Below are 11,713 nucleotides of genomic sequence, written 5' to 3'. Positions count from 1 at the left end.
GGCCACTTTGTGTCTTGATAAAGGAGCCTGCTCAGGGGTCAAGTTCCTTCTGTTGGCTGAGACCAACAAGATCAGCATTCTATAAGGCCTGGGAATGGTCATTGGTTGGGGTCACAATGAGGGCCTCTGCCAGGGAGATGAGTGTGAGCTACCAGCTCACCTCCTGGGGGTGCTGATGAGCTGCCTGTAGATTGACTGGGGTTGTTAATCACCCATGATTCAGGGAGAAGGGGTTATCTTGCTGACTGCAGGCTGACAGACCATGAGGGAGCTCCACGTGTGTATTTATATCAACAATACTGAGGTTTAATTTACATACAATAAAAAGCATAGATAGGCCAGGCATGGTGGCTTAAGCCTGTAATCCCAGCACTTTGGGAGGCCGAGGTGGGCAGATCACCTGAGGTCGGGAGTTCTAGACCAGCCTCAGAAACCCCATCTCTACTGAAAATACAAAATTAGCCAGGCGTGGTGGCACATGCCTGTAATCCCAGCTACTTAGGAGGCTGAGGCAGGAGAATCGCTTGAACCTGGAAGTGGACATTGTGGTGAGCCAAGATTGTGCCATTGCACTCCAGCCTGGGCAACAAGAGCAAAACTCTGTCTGAAAAAATAATAATAATAAATAAGTAAATTAAAAAATAAAAAATAATAACAATAATAAAATGCATAGATTTTAAATGTACAATTGAATGAGTTTGGACAAACTGATACACCTATGAAACCCACACCACTCTCAAGGTATAGAACGTTTTCATTACACAGAGCATTCCCTGCGTCCCCTCTCAATTCCTTCAGAGCCAGAGGCAATCACTGTTCTGATTTTTGTCACCATAAGTTAGTTTTGCCTGTTCTAGAACTCAATAAAAATTGAATCGTCCAGTGTATACTTTTTGTGTCTGACTTTTCCCATTCAACATAGCATCCGTCAAGATTCACCAATCTTGCTGTATGTCAGTAGCTCATTCTCTGTTGTTGCTGAAGTGGTATTCTATTGAATGAAAATGCCATAGTTTAATTCATTCATCTGTTGATGGACATTCTTTTTATCCCCTTGTTTTTGGCTAATATAAACATTTATGTACGAATCTTTGTGTGGACACACGTTTATATTTCTCTTGGGTAAATAGAAGTGGTATTGCTGTGTCACAGGATAGGTGAATGTTTAATTATATAAAAAGTTACTAGGCTGGGTGTGGTGGCTCACCCCTATAATCCCAGCACTTTGGGAGGCCAAGGTGGATGGATTGCTTGAGCTCAGGAGTTGAGACAAGCCTTGGCAACATGGTAAAACCCCATTTCTATCAAAAAAAAAAAATTAGCCAGGCATGGTGACGAACCTCTCTAGTCCCTACTACTCAGGGGGCTGAGGTGGGAGAATTGCTTGAGCCCAGCAGGTCAAGACTGCAGTGAGCCATGATCACACCACTGCACTCCAGCCTGGCTGACAGAGTGAGACCCGTCTCAAAAAGAAAAAAAAAAAATTACTAAATTGTTTTCCAAAACAGTTGTGCCATTTTAATACAGGAACACTGTATTACAGTTCCTGTTGCTTCATACCCTTGCCAGCCTTTGGTATTATTAATCTTTTTTTTTTTTTTTTTTTTTTTTGAGACAGAGCTTTTGATCTTGTTGCTCAGGCTGCAGTGCAGTGGCGTGATCTCGGCTCACTGCAACTCCGCCTCTCAGGGTCAAGCAAATCTCCTGCCCCAGCCTCCTGAGTAGCTGGGATTACAGGTGTGCACCACCACACCCTGCCAATTGTTTTGTATTTTCAGTAAAGACAGGGTTTCTCCATGTTGGCCAGGCTGGTCTTGAACTCCTGAACTCAGGTGATCCACCTGCCTCGGCCTCCCAAAGTGCTGGGATTACAGGTGTGAGCCACCATGCCAGTGATTTTTTTTTTTTTTTAAGATGGAGTCTTGCTCTGTCACCCAGGCTGAAGTGCAGTGGCACGATCTTGGCTCACTGCAACCTCCACCTCCCAGGTTCAAGTGATTCTTCCGCCTCAGCCTCCCAAGCAGCTGGGATTACAGGCATGCACCACCGTGCCCAGCTAATTTTTGTATTTTGAGTAGAGATGGGGTTTCACCATATTAGCCAAGCTGGTCTCAAACTCCTGACCTTGTGATCTGCCCGCCTTGGCCTCCCAAAGTGCTGGGATTACAGGCGTGAGCCACCACGCCCCGCCACACCCTGTGATATTAACTTTAGTCATTCAAGTGGGTATGAAGTGATTTAGCTTTGAGGATTCATTTGCATATCTCTAATGACTATGACATTAAGCATCTTTTGATGTGCTTGTTGACTATTCCTGTATACGCTTTCATCTATTCAAAACTTTTGAGCCATTTAAAAAATTGTGTTGGGGCCAGGCCCAGTGGCTCACGCCTGTAATCCCAGCACTTTGGGAGGCCAAGGCGGACAGATCACCTGCAGTCAGGAGTTCAAGACCAGCCTGGCCAACATGGTGAAACCCAGTCTCTACTAAAAAAAAAAAATACAAAATTAGCCAGGTGTGGTGGCACACACCTGTAATCCCAGCTATTTGGGAGGCTGAGGCAGGAGAATCACTTGAACCTGGGAGGTGGCAGTTGCAGTGAGCCAAGATCGAGCCATTGCACTCCAGCCTGGGCAAAAAGAGCGAAACTCCATCTCAAAAAACAAAACAAAACAAAAAAATTGTGTTGGCTGGGCATGGTGGCTCACACCTGTAATTCCAGCACTTTGGGAGGCCGAGGAGGGTGGACTACCTGTGGTCAGGAGTTTGAGACCAGCCTGGCCAACATGGTGAAACCCCATCTCTACTAAAAATAGAAAAATTAGCCAGGCGTAGTGACAGGTGCCTGCAATCCCAGTTACTTGAAAGGCTGACACAGAAGAATTGCTTGAACCTGGGAGGTGAAGGTTGCAGTGAGCCAAGATCACGCTACTGCACCCCAGCCTGGGTGACAGAGCAAGACTCTGTCTCAAATAATAATAAGAATACAATAAATAAATAAAAATAAAAAGTTGTGTTGTTGGCCGCACATGGTGGTTCATGCCTGCAATCTCAGCAATTTGGGAGGTCAAGATGGGAGGATCACTCGAGCCCAGGAGTTTGAGACCAGCCTGGGCATCATAGTGAGACTTTGTTGCTACAAGGAAAAACTTTTTTAGTTAGCTGGGCATGGTGTCACATGCCTGTGGTCCTAGTTACTTGGGAAGCTGAGATGAGAGGATTGCTTAGGCCTGGGAGGTAGAGGCCACAGTGAACTATGATCATGCCACTGCACTCCAGCCTGGGCGACTGAGTCTCGAAAAGAAAAAAAAAAGATGAGAAATCTACAAGAGGAGAGGTTAAATAACTTACTCAAGGACACAGGTAGTAAGAGACAGAGCTGGGATTAAATCCAGGTCAGACTCACCTGGAACTTCCTGCTCCTAATCCTTACTACTTTACCATCTCTGTAATTTAAGACCCAGGTGATGGTTAGTCTGGAATTTTTTTTTTTTTTAGAGGGAGTCTCGCTCTGTAGCCCAGGCTGGAGTGCAGTGGCACAATCTTGGCTCACTGCAAGCTCCGCCTCCTGGGTTCATGCCATTCTCCTGCCTCAGCCTCCCAAGTAGCTGGGACTACAGGCACCTGCCACCATGCCCAGCTAATTTTTTGTATTTTTAGGAAAGATGGGGTTCACTGTGTTAGCCAAGACAGTCTCGATCTCCTGACCTTGTGATCCACCCGCCTTGGCCTCCCAAAGTGCTGGGATTACAGGCATGAGCCACCATGCCCGGCCTAGCCTGGAAATTTTAAAGATCTGCAAAGTTTCCTAATAGGATTGCACAGGATCTATTGCTTAACTTGAGGAGAATTTACATCTTAACAATATTGAATCTTCCAATTCATGAAATATCTATTTAGATTTTATTTAATTTTTCTCAGCAATTTATAGACTTTAGTGTACAGCATTTATATATCTTTTGTTAAATTTGTCCTGAAGTATTTGATATTTTAAATATAATATTGTCAATGGCATTATTTTTTTAAAAAATTTTAGTTTCCAATTTTGTGTTGCTAGTGTATAGGATTATAATTGATTTTTTTTTTTTTTTTTTTTTGAGATGGAGTCTTCCTGTCTGGAGAACAGTGGCACCATCTCAGCTCACCACAACCTCTGCCTCCTGGGTTCAAGTGATTCTCCTGCCTCAGCCTCCTGAGTAGCTGGGATTACAGGTGTGTGCCACCACACCTGACTAATTTTTGTATTTTTAGTAGAGACAGGATTTTCACCATGTTGGCCAGGCTGGTCTTGAACTCCTGACCTCCAGTGATCCACCTACCTTGGCCTCTCAAAGTGCTGGGATTACAGGCATGAGCCACCATGTCTGGCCAACTTACTTAGTTTTAATAGCTATTTTTAGATTCCTTAGCATTTTCTACAGAGATAATCTTTTTTTTTCTTTTTTGAGATGGAGTCTTGCTCTGTCGCCCAGGCTGGAGTGCAGTGACACAATCTTGGCTCACTGCAACCGCCGCCTCCCGGGTTCAAGCGATTCTCCTGCCTCAGCTCTAGAGTAGCTGGGACTACAGGCACGTGCCACCATGCCCCCTAATTTTTGTAATTTTGGTACAGATGGGGTTTGGGGTTTCACTATATTGATCAGGCTGGTCTCGAACTCCTGACCTCAGGTGATCCACCCGCCTTGGCCTCCCAAAGTGCTGGGATTACAGGCATGAGCCACTGTACCCGGCCAAGATAATCTTGTTCTTTGCAAATAAATATAGTTGTACCTATTCCTTTCAAATCTATATGCCTTTTATTTCTTTTTCTTGCCTTATTGCACTAGCTAGAATTGCTAGTACAACATTAAACAAAACATCCTTACCTTCTTGATATTAGGAGGAACGCATTCAATCTTTCATCATTAAGTATGATGTTATCTGTATTATTCTAAATACTTTTTATCAGGCTAAAGAAGTTTCCTTCTCTTCCTACTTTGCTGAGAATTTTTACCATGAATCAATGTTGAATTTTCTCAAATGCTTTTTTCTGTACTTATTGAGATGATCATAAGTTTTGCTTTGTTTTTTAGTTGGTTAATGAGGTGAATAACATAGATAGATTTAAAATGTTAAACCACCGTTTCATTCCTGAGATATATGGCTACTCAGGTTATTTCTTCTCTTCTTCCTTTTTTTTTTTTTGAAACAGGGTCTCACTCTGTCACCAAGGCTGGAGTGCAATGGCACAATAATGGTTTACTGCAGCCTCAACCTCCTGGGCCTAACCAGTCCTCCTACCTCAGCCTCACAAAGCACTGGGATTACAGGCATGAGCCACCACACCTGGTGTGCAACATGTTTTACTTATTTATTTAATTTTTTTGGAGACAGAGTCTTGCTCTGTCCCCTAGGCTGCAGTGCAGTGGCATGATCTTGGCTCACTGCAACCTCCGCCTCCTGGGTTCAAGTGATTCTCTTGCCTCAGCCTCCCGAGTAGCTGGGATTACAGGCATGCGCCACCACACCCAGCTTAATTTTGTATTTTTAGTGGAGACGGGGTTTCTCCATGTTGGTCAGGCTGGTCTCAAACTCCCGACCTCAGGTGATCCACCCACCTTGGCCTCCCAAAGTGCTGGGTTTACAGGTGTGAGCCACCGCGCGTAGCCCTCAACGTGTTTTAGAAAGCTAAAATTAGCTGAGTGTGCTGGCTCACACCTGTAATCCCAGCACTTTGAGAGGCTTAGGCGGGTGGAGTGCTTTAGCCCAGGAGTTTGAGACCAGCCTGGGCAACATGACAAAACCCCGTCTCTATAAATACTTAAAAAGTTAACTGGGCATGGTGGCATCCGCCTGTAGTCCCAGTTAGTTGGAAAGCTGAGGTGGGAGGATTGCTTGAGCCTAGGAGGTTGAGGCTGCAGTGAGCCAAGATCCCACCACCGCACTCCAGCCTGGGTGGCAGAGAGAGATCCTGTTCCAAAAAAAAGAAGGAAAGAACAATGAAATTTACTTAGTAGGGCCGGACACAGTGGCTCACGCCTGTAATCCCAATACTTTGGAAGGCTGAGGTGGCCAGATCACATGAGGCCAAGAGCTTAAGACCAGCCTGGCCAACATGGTGAAACCCTGTCTCTACTAAAAATACAAAAATTAGCTGGGCATGGTGGTGTGTGCCTGTAATCCCAGCTACTCCAGTGGCTGAGGCAGGAGAATTGCTTGAACCTGGGAGGCGCAGGTTGCAGTGAGTCGAGATTGTGCCAGTGCACTCCAGCTTGGACTACAGTGTGAGACTCTGTCTCAAAAAAAGAAAAAAAAATAAGTTTATTTATTACACCATATATTGCAATGATGGCATCTGGCATCTGCTCATTTGTCGTTCAACGAACGTTTCTTGAGCATTCACCTGGCATGTAATTTTTTGGGGGAAAATTTATGACTTTGGTTTGCTATTTGTCAAAAGGCACTCTCTGTTCCTTCCTCCCATTTACCATATGCTAAACAGTTTACTAGAAGCTTTAAATGCTTTGATTCATTTAATCATCAAAACAACCTAGCTAAGTGGATATTATTATTTCCTTTTATACATGAATAAAATGGAATATCAGATAACTTAAATGGAATCAACTTAAATAAAAAAACTTTAATCCCTTAATCAATAGTTTACATTTATTGAGTGCTTATCAGGTGCCAAGCACTGTAATAAATGCTTTATAAGTATTATTGCCTCTATTTCCTTATGGAGTGAAGGCTTTGATTATACTCATCTTACTAATGAGTATGAGGTTAAATTACCTAATACCCAAGGTCATCCTTTTAGAAAGTGGTAGAGCTGGTACCAGCACTGTACTTCACATTAGAAAACCTGTGTTCACATCTTGTTTTTACAGTGTGATCTCGTGATCTTACAGCCACTGAACAGCTCTGAGCTTTAGTTTCATTTGTTTTTCAGCTTTAAGTTTTTTAATGATTATATCATCTCAAAAGATTGTTTTAAAGGTCTGAAAGGAATTCCTATACCTGTAAACACTGCACATGTATTATTCAAGCAAACATTTGTCACTAATTGTGTGAAAAGCATACACTATTAGATGATGCATTAAAAATAATTTATTGTAGGGCGTGGTGGCTCACACCTGTAATCCCAGCACTTTGGGAGGCCGAGGCGGGTGGATCACGAGGTCGGGAGATCGAGACCATCCTGGCTAACACGGTGAAACTCCGTCTCTACTAAAAATACAAAAAATTAGCCGGGCGTGGTGGCAGTTGCCTGTAGTCCCAGCTACTTGGGAGGCTGAGGCAGGAGAATGGCGTGAACCCCAGAGGCGGAGCTTGCGGTGAGCCAAGATGGCACCACTGCACTCCAGCCTGGACGACAGAGCGAGACTCTGTCTCAAAAAAAAAATAATAATAATAACAATTTGTTGTTCTTATGTGGTTTATAGAAATGAGATTAGATATAAATAAAGACTACAGATAAAAAGGAATCCCCTTCGCCGGGCGCGGTGGCTCATGCCTGTAATCCTAGCACTTTGGGAGGCCGAGGCAGGCGGACCACAAGGTCAGGGGTTCGAGACCAGCCTGACCAACATGGTGAAACCCCGTCTTTACTAAAAACACAAAAATTAGCTGGGCATGGTGGTGGGCACCTGTAATCCCAGCTACTCAGGAGGCTAAGGCAGGAGAATTGCTTGAACCCGGGAGGCAGAGGTCGCAGTGAGCCAAGATTGCGCCACTGCACTCCAGCCTAGGCGACAGAGCAAGACTGTCTCAAAAAAAAAAAAAAAAAAAGGAATCCCCTTCTCACAATTAAATTGGGCTCTCCTAAACTGGGCTCTGAGATCAGACAGATCCAGATCCAGACAAATCCAGGTTTGAAACCTTAGCTTCAACCACCCACTGGCTGTGTGACTTTGAGCAAATTACCCAAACTTTCTTCTTTTTCTTCTTATTCTTCTCCTTCTTCTTTCTTCTTCTTCTTCTCTTCCTCTTCCTCTTATTCTCCTCCTTCTCCTTCTTCTTCTTTTTTGAAACAGGGTCTTGCTCTGTCACCCAGGCTGGAGTGCAGTGGCTTGATCTTGGCTCACTGCAACCTCCACCTCCTGTGTTCAAGCGATTTTTCTGCCTCAGCCTCCCCAGTAGCTGGGACTACAGGTGCGCACCACCTGTAGTTAGCCTGGCTAATTTTTGTATTTTTGGTAGAGATGGAGTTTCACCATTTTGGCCAGGCTGGTCTCGAACTCCTGACCTTGTGATCCACCTGCCTTGGCCTCCCAAAGTGCTGGGATTACAGGTGTGAGCCACCGCTCCCAGCTCAAGTTTTTGTTTTAAGGTTAATTTTCTTTTTTTTCTAAGAAAGCTTTTTCTACCCAAAGTTCTCAAAGATTTTTCTCTTGTTTTCTTGCAAAAGTTTTAGCTTTTACGATTAGGCCTATGATCCATTTCCATTTAATTTTTATGGTATCATATACTATATGAGTATGATATAAGCATTGAAATTGTTTTTCCTTATGGATATCTAATTGTTTCTGCACCATTTTTAGAAAAGACTACCCTTTCTTAACATCTTTGTTGAAAATCAACTTACCACATATGTGTGAGTCTGTTCCTGAACTCTCTATTCTACTGATCTACAGATCTTTCTAATAGCACAGTTTTGATTATCATGCTTTACAGTGCTTATAACTCAGTCTTGAAACTGGGTAGCTTAAGTCCTCCTCTCTTTTATCTTTTTTTTGGAGGGATAGAGATGGGGTCTCCCATATTGCTCAGGCTGGTCTTGAACTCCTAGGCAATGAACATTTTCAAAATTTCAAAAAATGGAACAAAAATCATTCAATTACTTATGAAAAAGAAGAAAAATATTTTCACACATATTAACTCTTTTAATCCTAACAGCCCTTTGAGGTAGGTACCATATAATCATTCCCATTTTACAGATGGAGAAGTTGATTCCCAGAGACTTTGAATAACTTGCCCAAGGAAATGAATAAGGTTTGAACCCAGGCAGTCTGGCTTTAGGGCATGTAAGCAATTAGGTAAGCAATTCTCTTGCCTTGGCCTCCCAAAGTGCTGGGATTACAGGCATGGGCCATCATGCCCGTGCCCCCTGCTTTTCTTTTTTTTTTTAGGAGACAGGGTCTTACTACATTGTCCAGGCTGGAGTGCAGTGGCTATTCACAGGCACAATTCCACTACTGATCAGCACAGGAGTTTTGACCTGCTCAGTTCCCAACCTGGGCTAGGTTCACCTCTCCTTAGGCAACCTGGTGGTCCCCCAGCTCCCAGGAGGTCACCATATTGATGCAGAATTTAGTGCAAACAGACACCTGATGGACATAGCACACTATGGCCCAGAACTCTTGGACTCAAGCCATCCTCCTGCCTCAGCCTCCCATGTAGCTGGGACAACAGGGTGCGCCACTGCACCTGGCTCTTTTATTTTTTTTAATTTTCTCTCTCCCCCTTGATTTTGTGCAGTTTCATTATGATGAGATTCTTCTTCTTCTTTTTTTTTTGAGATGAAATTTCACTCGTCATCCAGGCTGGAGTGCAATGGCGCAATCTTGGCTCACTGCAACCTCTGCCCCCCAGGTTCAAGGGATTCTCCTGCCTCAGCCATCACAGTAGCTGGGATTCCAAGCATGCGCCACTATGCCTGGCTAATTTTTTGTATTTTTAGTAGAGAAGGAGTTTCCCCATGTTGGCCAGGCTGGTCTCGAACTTCCAACCTCAAGTGATCCACCTGCCTTGCCCTCTCAAAGTGCTGGGATTACAGGCGTGAGCCACTGTGCCCGGCTCTTCTTTTTTTTTTTTTTTTAATAAGGCTAGTCAAGTGGAGCAGTGGGAGTAGAGAAGGAACAAAGAAATCTGTAACTGGTTGTGATCAATTAGTTGCAAACACCACTGCACTTGGACCAGCTATCTTCTTTTTAAATATCAACCTAGGAGCAGAATAATTGGCACAGAAACTATTGTCAAAATTAATTTGACTATGTACTGGCTGATTGCTTTCTAGAATGGCTGCACTAATCTATACTCCCATCAGGGTCCCTATATACCTCATTTTGGCTAACACTTAGCATTACTCAGATTTCTAGTTTTTGCCAATCTAATGGTATAATGTGATATATCAGTGTTGTTTCTTTAAGCAGCTGTATTGAATTGACATACAATAAACTGCAAAGGGTACAATTTGATGAGTTTTGACATTTGCATACACCTGTGAAACTATCTTTACAATAAAGATTATGAGTGTATCCATCATCCCCAAAAGCTTCCTCATGCTCCTTTGATTGTTTTGGGTTTTTTTGTTTTGTTTTGTTTTCTGAGACGGAGTTTCGCTCTTGTTGCCCAGGCTGGAGTGCAATGGCATGATCTCAGCTCACTGCAACCTCCACCTCCCAGGGTCAAGCGATTCTCCTGCCTCAGCCTCCCGAGTAGCTGGGATTACAGGCATGCACCACCACACCCAGCTAATTTTTGTATTTTTAGTAGAGATAGGGTTTCTCCATGTTGATCAGGCTGGTCTCGAACTCCCAACCTCAGGTGATCCGCCCGCCCCAGCCTCCCAAAGTGCTGGGAATTACAGGCATGAGCCACTGCGCCCAGCCTGTTTTGCGGTTTTTTGTTTTGTTTTGTTTTTTTGTTGAGACTGAGTCTTGCTCTGTCACTCATGCTGGAGTGCAGTAGCTCTATCTTGGCTTACTACACCTCTGCCTCCCAGGATCAAGTGATCCTACTGCCTCAGCCTTCTAAGTAGCTGGGATTACAGGTACCTGCCACTACGCCCGGCTAATTTTTATATTTTTAGTAGAGATGGGATTTCACTATGTTGGGCAGGCTGGTCTTGAACTTCTGACCTCAAGTGATCTGCTTGTCTCAGCCTTCCAAAGTGCTGGGATTACAGGCATGAGCCATCGCACCCGGGCCCTCATGCCCCTTTGAGTCTGAGCTTTTCCATCTCCAAAGTGCAGCTTAGTTGTAAGGATGTATGGTGTTAGCTTAGCTTGGGGACTGGCACACAGAAAGCACTGGGGAAATGAAGCTTATATTACTGCAAACATACAGCTGGGTAGTTAAGTATACATGCCCTAAAGCCAGACTGACTGGGTTCAAACCTTATTCATTTCCTTGGGCAAGTTATTCAAAGTCTCTGGGAATCAACTTCTCCATCTGTAAAATGGGAATGATTATATGGTACCTACCTCAAAGGGCTATTAGGATTAAAAGAGTTAATATGTGTGAAAATATTTTTCTTCTTTTTCATAAGTAATTGAATGATTTTTGCTCTATTTTTTGAAATTTTGAAAATATTCATTAGCACCTTCTCTGACATGTAGGGATTTGGAACTCCAACTTGGGAGCTTCTGAATTAAGTGTAGTTTCTCAGTGGTCTTCTTGCAAATTTGGTACTATTAGGTCTCTGATGAAAGCGGTAATGGTAATTCTCAGAGTCACCACAAGAGGGAATAGAAATTTACTCTTGTGGCTTGTGAGGACAATTCAATTATATTTCTGATCTACCCACTTGGAAATAACTATTTGATATCCGAGCAACCAGCCCCTTCTTGGTATGTTAGATCTGGGACTTACACAAATGACTTAGTGTTAGTGTTTTGACTATCCTGAGTCTCTGTGGTTGAGCACTACAACACACATATGAACAAAAGGATTCACAGCCTTTGGAGCATACCCTGTTTACAAGTAGCAGTAGAAGTACTAAAATAATAACAA

Source organism: Pan troglodytes, chromosome 1 (genome assembly GCF_028858775.2).
Source record: "Pan troglodytes isolate AG18354 chromosome 1, NHGRI_mPanTro3-v2.0_pri, whole genome shotgun sequence".
In the NCBI taxonomy this organism is placed as follows: domain Eukaryota; kingdom Metazoa; phylum Chordata; class Mammalia; order Primates; family Hominidae; genus Pan; species Pan troglodytes.
Note: the sequence above shows the minus strand (reverse complement) of the source record.